The sequence below is a fragment of the Mauremys mutica genome, chromosome 21 (genome assembly GCF_020497125.1).
Source record: "Mauremys mutica isolate MM-2020 ecotype Southern chromosome 21, ASM2049712v1, whole genome shotgun sequence".
Taxonomy (NCBI): domain Eukaryota; kingdom Metazoa; phylum Chordata; order Testudines; family Geoemydidae; genus Mauremys; species Mauremys mutica.
This window is the reverse complement of record NC_059092.1, coordinates 18013682-18026850: the sequence shown is the minus strand read 5'-3', so window position 1 is coordinate 18026850 and position 13169 is coordinate 18013682. Positions and strand designations below refer to the sequence as shown.

The 13169-nt window shown below is 48.1% G+C and overlaps 1 non-coding gene across 1 annotated transcript; it reads right to left on the bottom strand.

The window, feature by feature from the left end:
• Positions 1-12780: 12780 nt before the first annotated feature.
• Positions 12781-12862, bottom strand: TRNAS-UGA. The gene has a single exon. It is a non-coding gene; the product is annotated as a tRNA-Ser (tRNA).
• Between the last annotated feature and the right edge of the window lie 307 nt (positions 12863-13169).

The window sequence follows — 13169 nt, the reverse complement described above, 5'->3', positions numbered from 1 at the left end:
GTGTCTCCGGCTCTTCTGTGTCTGTGGAGCAGACAGAAGGTGCCTTTCAGCCTGTGATGGTTGAGGGTGATTCAGTTGTCTCGGAGTTGGTTGTAAATACAGCTAAAGCCCAGGAAGGGAATGGTCCTAAGTTTGTGTCTGATGGGGAGAATGGCACTGTAACTAGGTTGCATCCAGTTAGTGTCTTAGCAAAATCCCAGAGAACAGACAATTCTGGTGCTTGTAGTTTGCCAGTTGCTAATGTGTGGTTGAAAAAGGGTGTAGCAACTCTGTCTGATCAGGGTGATACCCTAGCCAGGGCATAAGGAGAGCATAAAGGTGATTTAATTGGGTTACCTACTGACAGTTTGACAACTTGTAGCAAGAAGGAAAAGATTCCTGAACTTGTTCCAGGCCAGGGAAAGGAGATTGTTTCTAACCTGTTATCGAGGAAGTCTATAAGTTTGCCTGAAAGGGGATTGTGTAGAGATCTGCCTGATGGGCCAGAGGTGATTCTGAATGTAAGAAAGACCCAGAAAGAATCTCTGGTTGCTCAGGAAAGTGTTCCTTTAGAGCAAGCCCTAGGTGAAGCAGGGAAGGGCAGAATTTCTGTGAGGGGTGAATTGCTGCTTAGAAAAGCTCATAAGGAAAGGAATCCTCATGGTAATTTGTGCAAGCAGTTTACTACAACTGAAGGGTGTGAAAGTGATTTAATCAAGAATGTTTTAGTTCCTAACAGCCAGAAATTTTCTGTTGTGAATGGATCCACTGACTTTCCTTTTGAGAGATCCAGTGTGGGCAGCTTTGAAAAGGTCTCAGATGGAGTAGAAGCTGTTAAGGAAGTTAAGCATCCCTATAACCACCTGGCTGTGTGTGGCCAGCTTGTTGAGAAGACAATGGTGTTGGGACAGGAATGTCTCCATGCTGAATCTGTGAGTGAGCAGTCTGTGCTTCAGGATCTGAGGACAGATTCAGTTACTGGTGGTTCAGAGCAGAACAGTTTTATGGCTGAATGCGTAAGGATGCAGGGGAGAGCAAGCCAGCTCTCACCCTCAGACTCTTTGGATTTGTGTGGTATCTCTGTAAGACAAAGTCCAGCCTTGGAATCCATAGCAGCTAAGAAGTTAAAAGCTAGTGTCTGTGTTGATGCGAATTACTTGGCTGGCAGGGAGAAGAAAGACTTGCTAATAGCTGTTAGCAAAGAGAGCCCGCCCCATCAGCCAGTGAATTCAGTTAGGCAAGAGAAATCAGGGTTTAATCCTGCAGGACAAGAAGGAGAGAGAAGACTGAATTTTGCAAAGGGAAGCCACAGATTAACCCTAAAATGCCCAAACTCCAGTGGTATTGAGCCAAGGGTGTGGCATGACAAACATGTTTGTAGTTGGACACTTGCAATGAATTTGTTGTTATTGCTAATGCTAATTTTTGTAACTAATGTGTTGCTATTGCCAAGAACTGTAAAAATGTACAATCTTTTGGAAAATCCCTTGAACATGTTGAAAGGAATAAATGAAAACACACTTTATGTTAAAGGGCCTTGCTATACTGATGTTTCACAGTTAATGCCTGTAAACAGTATTGGAACTTTTCACAGGGGAAAATACATTCCAGACCTGATGTGCTGTATGAAAGGGGAAACTGAGGCACACTGCCATATTGCTTTCATGGCTAAATGCCAAGATTCCTGTACTATGAACAACATCAATATCTACATTGGTTTAATGTTAATTGGGTTCCAAACATTGGCCAGAGCTGGTATGGATAAAGTAGCTGTTTTCTTTAGCTCTTGGCAAGATCACATGAAACATACAGGAACCATGCCGCAAAAGCTAACCAAGTTATACCTTGAGTTTGTAGAGAGATTCATTCATGTTATTGAACATGACTTTGATAAGCCATTTCTGTTATACACTGGTACGGCCTCTAGCTCAACACTAGCTGTAGTGAGACAGATCCAAGGAAAGGGGGCTCTTGGGATGTAGTCAGCGATGTTTTGTCATCCCTTCCTGCATCAATTTTGCGTTGGGGGTGTGACGTTATTGATATAAACTGGGACCATATAGAACATGGGTTGCAACCAAGGTCCTGTAGTGGCACCAAATCTTAGGTAAAGGGGGTCATCTAAGGTGTCTAAGACCAGGTTATGGGTTGCTGGTTATAATTATGCTGTCTGTATCATTTTTAGTTGAAGTTATAAATGTTGGCTCTGTGCTGTCTGTATTTCAAGTTGGTGCTGTGCTTCTGGGGGAAGCATCCCAGACAAGCTGGTGTTAGCTCTGCGTAGCCTGCTTGATGGCCCATTAAGGACCATCAGCTACACAATTGACCCATGGAGAGAAGGCAGACACGCCTTGTGACTCAGCAAGGTATGCAGAGACTTGTCCATGTGACTGCAGACTCCATTTTGCGGTGTTTTTCCACAGTGAGAACAAAGAGGTTCTTACACCTGGAAAAGCCTATATAAGGCTGATGCATCATCTCCATCTTGTCTTCAATCCTGCTTCTTACCTCTGGAGGGACTTTGCTACAAACTGAAGTTCTACACAAGGGACTGAGGACCCATCCCAGCGGGGGTGTGACGTTATGACTGTGATATAATATCTCATTGAAAGGGGAAAGGGCCAGAAAGAGTTAATTAACTCACGGACTGACCTGACCCATGGGTGAACCTTGAGGACTGGTTAGGAAGATATGTAAATGACTAGAGCTTGGAAATACAAGGCTGCATTGTTAGAGGTAGAAGGGGAGATGTTAGCTCAGGTCTTGTAATGCAAGCAAACAAGTCTTGTCTATTGCTATAGTTTTAATTCAAAGATCAAAAAAGGAATATTAACATTTATGATGATACTTAAGTGAAATAGTATTATTGTCTATGTGTCTCTTTGAAGGTTGTGCTAACCTGTATCTGAACTGTTTAATGGATAAATTACTCTGTGCTAATTGCCAGGATGTTTGGGAGAAGGAGTTAAGCCTATTGTTTTCTCAGGCCCAAAGGCTGCTGGAAATGTATAAGAAGCCTGGGACACGATCCTTCTTCATCTCAGATCTGCTTTGGGTTTCAAGAGGGGGAAACCTTAAGCCACAAGGATTGAGATCCCCAGTCATTGACTGGAGCCACCCTGAATATGGAAATTGGACTATAACCTATGGACTATTTCTAAAAGGACTTTTGGCAACTACAAGCTCATCTCTGCTGTGTATCTGAACCTCAAGAATTGAATTCAAGTCTGTCTGTAGATTAATCTTTTAACCAACACTCTCTCTCTTTTCTTTTTTAATAAATTTTAGCTTAGTTAATAAGAATTGGCTGTGGCATGTATTTTGGGTAAGATCTAAGTTATAATTGGACCTGGGTATGTGGCTGACCCTTTGGGATTGGAAGAACCTTTTCTTTTATATGATGAAGTAAGATTCTCAGGAATCATCATCATATCTGACAGGTGTGTCTGGACGGAGGCCTGAGGCTGGGCACTTTAAGGGAACTGCGGGGTTTGGACTTCTGAGTAACCAGTGAGGTACTAGAGAAGCTGTTTTATGCTGGTTGGTAAATCTAAGTATTGGAATAACCACCAGCGTTTGGGGTTTGTCTGCCCTGTTTGGTTTGCAGTTCACCCTGATTGAGTGACCTCAGCTGGCTCCCACGGGCAGCACCGTCACAGTGGCGTAGTCGTGCTTGGATCCACAGAACCAGCTCAATTAAGCTTTGGGTCAGAACCCCACGCTATCCAAATTTTAAATTTGGGATTGAGAGTTTGATTGGTTAAAGGTCAGTGACCATGAGACAGAAAGCGTCAGGAAAAGCAAGGAAACTGCAAGCCTTGAGAGACAGCCTGCAGTTTGATTATGAACAAGAACTGGCAGAAATTCGAATGGAAGAGAAGCAAGCCTTGGCCCAGCTGGAGAAAGAGGCGGCCGAGAGAAAGAGAGAGGCGGCCGAGAGAAAGAGAGAGAGGCTGCTAAGAGAAGAAAAAGCTCGTAAGGGACGTCTGGAGCTGCTGGCTGCTGAGGAGAAAACTCGACAGATGCAACAGGAGACTCACAAGATGCAACAAGAAACTGCTAGACTCCAGCTCCAAGTCAAAAAAGCAATGGAAGAACGGCAGAGACTGTATCCTCTGGAAAATCCAGTTTATAACTGTGTTGATATGTGGTATTACTCTGGGCAGTTCTCTGTGTTTAACCCGTTTTGCTATGGCTGGGGAGAGGGGGATTCTAACCTGGTGGGAAATAGCTGTTTGTCTGTGCAAATAAGCAGTGTGTCTGGGAATGAAGTTTCTGAATGTCTGTTTGATGTCTCAGAAGTAAATCTGAAGTTAGATCAGGAGCAGAAAGATCTCCTGGGTGAGGAAAATGTTTCTCAGGAGCAAATTGAAGTAAATACTCAAGTGGAAGCCCTAACTGAGGAAGGAGAGGGTAGATTTGTGATGGGTAATGGATTGGTGGCTAGTACAGCTTGTAAAAGTGAACCTGAAAAGAATAACTGTGATTTGCTGGAAGTAGCTCAGTGTAGTGAGAAGAGCAGCAGTTTATCTGTTGGGAGTGGCAATGTGCCTGGCAGGAAAAGTCTGGATAAGCCTAGGCAGCCTTGTGAGCTAATGGCTTTGTCTAGTCAACAGTTTGGAAAGGGAGGGATAGTGGAAAATAAGTGTCCCTGTCCCTTACCTGTTTCCTGTGTGGAGAAATGTGACAGTGGAGGGAATGTGCCTGTGTCTGTCAGGGGTATTGACTTGCCTATGGAGGGAGCTACCCCAGTCTCCAAGCAGTTGTCTGTGAACAGCCCTGTGTGCTGGGACAAGGGAAGTAACATTCCAAGCTGTGTGTCTGGTGAAGGAGAATGTGTCTCCGGCTCTTCTGTGTCTGTGGAGCAGACAGAAGGGGCCTTTCAGCCTGTGATGGTTGAGGGTGATTCAGTTGTTTTAAAGTGGGTTGTAAATACAGCTAAAGCCCAGGAAGGGAATGGTCCTGAGTTTGTGTCTGCTGGGGAGAATGGCACTGTGACTAGGTTGCATCCAGTTAGTGTCTTAGCAAAATCCCAGAGAACAGACAATTCTGGTGCTTGTAGTTTGCCAGTTGCTAATGTGGGGTTGGGAAAGGGTGTAGCAACTCTGTCTGATCAGGGTGATACCCCAGCCAGGGCACAAGGAGAGCATGAAGGTGATTTAATTGTGTTGCCTACTGGCAGTTTAACAACTTGTAACAAGAAGGAAATAATTCCTAAACTTGTGGGTGTTGAGCCTGACAACATGCAAGTTGCCAGTGACTATGAGGAAAGTTGCAGAGGGAAGGAGAAAACCTCTAACCTTTTATCTAGTGAGTCTATGAGTTTGCCTAAAAGGGAATTGTGTAGAAATCTGCCTGAAGGGCCAAAGGTGATCATGAATGTACGTAAAACCCAGAAAGAGTCTGTTGTGGCTCAGAAAAGTGTTCCTTTAGAGCAAGCCCTGGGTGAAGAGGGTAAGAGCAGAATTTCTGTGAAAGGTAAATTGTTGCTTAGAGAAGCTGCTAAGGAGAGAAATCCTCCTGGTAATCTGTGCAAGCAGTTTACTGCAACTGAAGAGTGTGAAAGTGATTTAATCAAGAAAGTTTCAGTTCCTAACAGCCAGAAATTTTCTGTTGTGAATGGATCCACTGACTTTCCTTGTGAAAGATCCAGTGTGGGCAGCTTTGAAAAGGTCTCAGATGGAGTAAGAGCTGTTAAGAAAGTTGAGCAGCCCCATAATCAAGTGGCTGTGTGTGGCCAGCGTGTTGGGAAGACAATGGAGTTGGGACAGGAATGTCTCCATGCTGAATCTGTAAGTGAGCAGTCTGTGCTTCAGGATCTGAGGACAGATTCAGTTACTGGTGTTTCAAAGCAGAACAGTTTTATGGCTGAATGCTTGAGGAGGCAGGGGAGAGCAAGCCAGCTCTCGCCCTCAGACCCTTTGGATTTGTGTGGTATCTCTGTAAGACAAAGTCCAGCCTTGGAATCCATAGCAGCTAAGAAGTTAAAAGCTAGTGTCTGTGTTGATGCGAATTACTTGGCTGGCAGGGAGAAGAAAGACTTGCTAATAGCTGTTAGCAAAGAGAGCCCACCCCATCAGCCAGTGACTTCTGTTAAACAAAAGAAATCAGGGTTTAATCCTTCAGGACAAGGAGAAAAGAAAGAACTTAATTTTGCAAAGAAAAGCCACAGGGTAACCCTAAAAGGCCAAAACCCCAATGGTATTGAGCCAAAGGTGTGGCATAGCAAAAATGATTGTAGATGGACACTTGCAATAGATATGTTGTTATTGCTGATGGTAATGTTTGTAATTAATGTGTTGCTATTATCAAGAAATGTAAGAATGTACAATGTGCCTAATCTTATGGAAAATCCCTTGAACATGTTAAAAGTAATGCATAAGATCCCACTTTATGTTAAAAGGCTGTGTTATACTGATGTTTCACTGTTAGTGCCTGTAAACAATCTTGGAACTTTTCATAGAAGAAAAGACACTCCAGCCAGACCTAATGTGCTGTATGAAAATGGAAACTGAGGCACATTACCATATTGCTTTCACGGCTAAATGCCAAGATTCCTACACTGTGAACAACATTAATATCTAGGTTGATTTGATGTTAATTGGGTTTCTAACATTTGCCAGAACCTGTATAGATAAAATAGCTAGTTTCTTTAGCTCTTGGCAAAATCACATGAAACATACAGGAACCATGCTGCAAAAGCTGACCAAGTTATACCTTGAGTTCATAAAAAGATTCAATCATGTTATTGAACATGAGCTGGGTAAACCATTTCTGTTATACAGTAACATGGCTTCTAACCCAATACAAGCTGTAATAAGACAAAACCCAGGATGGGGAGCTTTTAGGATGCACTCAGTGATGTTTGTGTCATCCCTTCCTGCATCAATTTTGCGTTGGGGGTGTGACGTTATGACTGTGATATAATATCTCATTGAAAGGTGACAGGGCCAGAAAGAGTTAATTAACTCATAGACTGACCTGACCCATGGGTGAACCTTGAGGACTGGTTAGGAAGATATGTAAATGACTAGAGCTTTGAAATGCAAGTCTGCATTGTTAGAGGTAGAAGGGGAGATGTTTGCTCAGGTCTTGTAATGCAAGCAAACAAGTCTTGTCTATTGCTATAGTTTTAATTCAAAGATCAAAAAGGGAATATTAACATTTATGATAATACTTGAGTGAAATAGTATTATTGTCTATGTGTCTCTTTGAAGGTTGTGCTAACCTGTATCTGAACTGTTTAATGGATAAATTACTCTGTGCTAATTGCCAGGATGTTTGGGAGAAGGAGTTAAGCCTATTGTTTTCTCAGGCCCAAAGGCTGCTGGAAATGTATAAGAAGCCTGGGACACGATCCTTCTTCATCTCAGATCTGCTTTGGGTTTCAAGAGGGGGAAACCTTAAGCCACAAGGATTGAGATCCCCAGTCATTGACTGGAGCCACCCTGAATATGGAAATTGGACTATAATCTATGGACTATTTCTAAAAGGACTTTTGGCAACTACAAGCTTATCTCTGCTGTGTATCTGAACCTCAAGAATTGAATTCAAGTCTGTCTGTAGATTAATCTTTTAACCAACACACTCTCTCTTTTCTTTTTTAATAAATTTTAGCTTAGTTAATAAGAATTGGCTATAGCGTGTATTTTGGGTAAGATCTAAGTTATAATTGGACCTGGGTATGTGGCTGATCCTTTGGGATTGGAAGAACCTTTTCTTTTATATGATGAAGTAAGATTCTCAGGAATCATCATCATATCTGACAGGTGTGTCTGGACGGAGGCCTGAGGCTGGGCACTTTAAGGGAACTGCGTGGTTTGGACTTCTAAGTGACCAGTAAGGTATTGTAGAAGCTGTTTTGTGCTGGTTGGTAAATCTAAGTATTGGAATAACCACCAGCGTTTGGGGTTTGTCTGCCCCGTTTGGTTTGCAGTTCACCCTGATTGAGTGACCTCAGCTGGCTCCCACGGGAAGCACCGTCACAGGGGGATGTTCCAGAGACTTGATTTGAACCTGCAGTTTATGCCATCACTGCTGCAAGTCTGAACTAAGAACTTTGCCATTGCTGTATGTAATTGATTCCATTTAACCAATTCTACCTCTCATCTCTACCTTTTTCCCTTTGTAAATAAACCTTTAGATTCTAAAGGATTGGCAACAGCGTGATGTGGGTAAGATCTGATGTGTACATTGACCTGGGTCTGGGGCTTGGTCCTTTGGGATCGAGAGAACCTTTTTCTTTTATTGGGGTGTTGGTTTTCATAATCATTCATCCCCAGGACGAGTGGCACTGGTGGTGATACTGGGAGACTGGAGTGTCTAAGGAAATTGCTTGTGTGACTTGTGGTTAGCCAGTGGGGTGAGACCGAAGTCCCTTTTGTCTGGCTGGTTTGGTTTGCCTTAGAGGTGGAAAAACCCCAGCCTAGGGCTGTGACTGCCCTGTTTAAGCAATTGGTCCTGATTTGGTACTCTCAGTTGGGTCCCGCCAGAACTTCATCGTCACAGGGGGTGGGGCGCAGGCCTTTGGGGGAAGAGGCGGAGGGGGGATGGGAGGAGGCAGAGCAGGGCATTGGGTTAAGAGGCAGAGCAGAAAGGGGTACAGGCTCTCAAGTGAGCTACAGACCAACAGTGGTTCATAGTAACTATTCAGCAAGTATTTTAGAAGACCTAGAACATTAGAGGAAATCATGACCTGCTAAAAGACAATTAATAGAGAGAAGCAGCAAGATTAATCCCATGCCTAGGATTGGTTGTATATTGGAGTCTCCTTGCTGTTAATAGCCCCCTGCTCGGCCAATCAGCACTGAGACTCTGAGGGGCGGGAGGCTGAGGGGTCTCACCAGATGTCCCAAAGGACGGCCCAGGTCACCATCAGAGGAGATCACTCTCAGATCCAGCCCCACCTCTTGGTGAGGACCTCCCGCAATGAGAGCAACCTCCCTCCCCCGCCCACACTCCACACACCCCTCCTTGGTAGAGGGAGGGAAGCAGGGGAAAGGGGGAAAAGAAGCAAGAGAAGAGGAGAAAGGAGGGAGGAAAGAGGAAAAGGGAAACCAAAAAGGACAAACCCCAGTGTCCCCAGGGATTCCAACCATCAAATCCTAGGTAGGGAATCAAATTCTGCCACCTGAAGCCAGTGTTTCCTGGGCCTAGAATGCTGCCTGCGCCAGGTGGATCAGACTGAACAGGTTCCAAACCTCTCTCAGCCTCTTACCTTGTGTAATTGGTTGAGCCGGGGCTCAACCCTCCTCTCAGCAGGAGGGGAGCCACACCAACTCACTCCTCGTCTCCTATTGGACCGGCTGGATGACAGTAGACAGCGTTAGAAAGCTCAGGCCCTCTGTGCAGGGGCTGAGCAGCAGTCAGGTCAACGAGCTCAGGCCCTTTGGAGCAGCGGCTGAGCAGCAAACATTGCAATGAGCTCAGGCCCTTTGGAGCAGGGGCTGAGCAGCAAACTAACAGTAGGCGTATAGGCCCAGGTCCTTACACCTGGGTGAGGGGGAAAACTGCCACCCGTGAGTGGGGTGGCGGGGGGGGGGACGGGACACAGGCCCACCCACTCCACTGTGTCCCAGCCCGGGGCCCTAACAGCAGCTATCACTGCCGCTGGTCAGTGGGGTCCTGACCGCAACAGACGGACATGGACTCGTCTGCGTCTGCAGCCTGACAGAGGTCGGCTACCCCCGGGCTACTTCCACCTTCCCCCTCAGGGCCTACCTCGGCCGTGGCGCCAGCTCCAGGCCAGTCAACCTGCATAGGCTCCTCCAGCCCAGGGCTTGGTGGCAGGTCCGGCAGCTCCTCCGGGAAGTCCGGCCAGGCCTGCTCAGGCGGCTCCCCCGGGTACCGGTCACGGGGAAGCTCCGGCGGCTCCTCATCGTAGCGGGCGCAGGGAAGCTCCGGGCAGCTGCCTCGGGCCCTGGAGGGCTCCCAGTCAGGAGCTCCCGGCGGTGGCTGGGCTCTGACTGAGCTTTGGCTGCCGGCTTTTCTACTTCCTGTCCCGCCCCTTGACTTCCGGGGGGCGGGGACTGGTGGTGGTAGCTCTGCCCACTTGGGTGTCTGGGAGGGAGCTCCCTCTGCTGGGCAGGAGGGGAGCCACACCCACTCACTACACCTTGTCAAAAGGGAAGTTTGTTTTCGGCACAGTCAGTGGCAGGAAAGGAGAAAACTCCACAGAGGTTCCTCCTCATGCTCACAGCCATGAATCCTAATTCTCTCTCAGCCCTCGAGGAGAGACCTCGCGAAGGAGACTTGCGGCAGCAAAGCCGGGAGGTCTCAGAGACTGGCCTGGCCCTGCACCTCTGTCCTGCCCGGCTGATGTCGGGGTGTCTCTGTGAGGTCACCCCCTCCCCACCACCTTTGACCAATAGGCCGAGTTCCTGCAAAAGGCCTTTGTGATGTCACTGCCACACCCACCCCTCCCCTCAAAGCTGATGTCCTGCCCCTGGCCAGCCTTGTTGGGTGTTTGAGTTCTTTCCCCTGGATCACCGCACTCAATGACTGTTCAGTCTGTGGATGGAGCCGCTACACAATAAAACATCAGTTTTTCATAAATTAGTAGCCTTAAGGCCAGAAGGGACCATTAGAGCATCTAATCTGACTCCCTGCATATCCCAGCCCATCTGTGTATCACAATAGCTTCTTTTTGACTAAAGCACCTTCCAAAGGCCTCTAGTCTTCATTGGAAGACATCAAGAGATGCAGAATCCATCATGTCTCTTGGCAGCTTGTTCCAGTGATGAATCACCCTCCCTCTTACAAATCTCTGCCTTGTTCCAATGAGAATTTTTCTGATTTCTGCTTCCAGCCATTGGTTCTTGTTATGCCTTTCTTTGCAAGACCAAAGAGCCCTTTAAATACTTGGTGTTTTCTCTCGTGAAGGCACTTGCACACTGCAATCAGCTCACCTCTAAACAGATTGAGCTTTTCAATGCCTCCTTATAAGACATCTTCTCCATCCTTCAAATATGGCTCTTTTCTGCACCCTCTCCAGTTTTTAAAACCTTATTTTTGAAATGTGGACACCAGAACGGGATGCAGTGTTCCAGTATCAGTCTCACTACAGCTGAATCACTTCCCTTTCCAGCCTCTGTTTATCTAGCCATGGATGGTGTCACTGCCTCCCAGGACTTGTGCAGTCTCTCAGCCCCATACAGTCCTTGGAAGGAACCCCCTTCAGTGTGACAGCCCTTCTTGGACAGTCACTCTCTCTCGAGGGTAAAGGCCCCTCTGCCTCCGTGAAAGGCACTTCTCTGAGACCTGAGCATGCTTGTCTGCCATGGGCCCCTCAGGGAGTCCCCTCCCTCTGGACCTTGGGGCCTCTACTCCCAGAGGAAGAATGCAACCCCGATCTCTAGACTGCAGTGATGCTCAGCCAGTGTAAGAGAGGGGTTTATTGAGCATCTGAACACAGCACAGGAAACTCTCAGGGCCTCAGGCCTAACCTCCCTCTGCACAGTCCAGCTAGGTCTCTCCTGCATCCATGTGGGCTCTGGCTGTTTTCTCTCCCCAGTCCAGACGCCCCTTCTTTCCAGCCAAGCATCCGATCTCATCTTCCCACAAGCCTCTGTCCTTTGTCTTCTGTCCCAGAGAAACTGGCTGCCTGGGTCTCCTCTCTCTCGTTAGCGCGAGGGGAGGGGGAGAGCTGAGATTTCAGGCTGCTGTGGTATGGCGGGATTGCTGCTATTATTTGACAGAACCTGAGAATTCAATGGCACAAACAGGGGAACGGGGCAGAGATACAGCGTCAGGGAGTGAACTGGAGAAAATACAGGAAGAATTTCTAGCAAGGGCGACGTGTAACTAACCAGAATGAAGAATATTCTCTGCCCCCCTCGTCTAACTCTGGGCCTGACTCTCTCCCGTGCTGAGGCCCCTTGCCCTGTCTCTGGCCGTGTCTGGGGGCTTCATGCCCCGGTAGAGCCCCGAAGGTAAAGGTGTGATGTAGCCTCAGCCCCAACAAGACTCAGGCCCATGTCACTTTCATCCTGGGTTTCAGATGAGTGACCCCTAGAAGTTGGGGGGCCACCGGTGCCTAGACCATGGCCCGGCCACAGAGGCCCCGACCCTGCTCATCCTCTTCCCCCAAGGCCCCGCCCACTTGCTGTTCACTGCCCTCCGCCCCCTCCCCCATGCCCCCCTACCTGCCCCTCACTTCCCCCAAGAGGATAACTCAGTGGTTTGAGCATTGGCCTGCTAAACCCACGGTTGTGAAGTCAATCCTTGAGGAGGCCATTTAGGGAACTGGGGTAAAAATCTGTCTGGGGATTGGTCCTGCTCTGAGCAGGGGGTTGGATTAGCTGAGCTCCTGAGGTCCCTCCCAATTCTATGATCTAAGACGCCACTCACCTGCTGCTTTCTCCTCTGTGCCCATTTCCCCTAAGGGGGGCTGCCAGGGGGCCATGGGGCCAGGCACCCATCACTTTTTCCTACCTTAGGTGAGCAGGGGGTGGGGGGTCCCTGGGGAAGGAGGCGGAGCAGGGGCAGGAAGAGGCAGAGAGAGGGAGGGGGCTCGGGGGAAAAGGCCCAGCGGGGGTGGGACGCAGGCCTTCGGGGGAAGAGGCGGAGGGGGGATGGGAGGAGGCAGAGCGGGCCATCGGGTTAAGAGGCAGAGTGGAGCCGGGTGCAGGTTGGGCCCCCACTTCTCTGGAGCTTTGCTTCCAGCACTTGAAAGATGACAATGGGCCCACGGAGGGGTGACCCGCCCCACATCCCCAGTGTTCCCCCCTGCATGGGCGGCAGTTTGGGGGAGATTCAGCCACCCCTGGCCTCTTAGACGGGCTGTGGCTAAAACAGTGGTCTTGCTGTGAGCAGGATTTGAACCCGTGCAGGGAAACCCTCTTGGATTTCAAGTCCAACACCTTAGCCACTCGGCCATCACAGCTGTGAGCAAAGCAGCCCCCTAAGGCCAGAGAAACGCCCAGGCCTGATGTCATCAGAACTGCAGATTTCAAACAGCAAACCCGGCTCCCAAAGCACCAGGGGGAATTTGGGGCTCTCGTTCCTTCGCCATGTGGTTAAGCACCAAACCAGCACCCCCCTGTGGGGTCTGTCATTGTTCCTCTCCACACTGTAACGATCGAGACAGGGAGAGGTCAGACAGTGAGGTAGAATCCAGCTCTGCCCCCCACCAGCTCCCGGCTCTATCTGCCAATGGACTGACTTTCTCGCTGGATTAAACTGTTTGTACT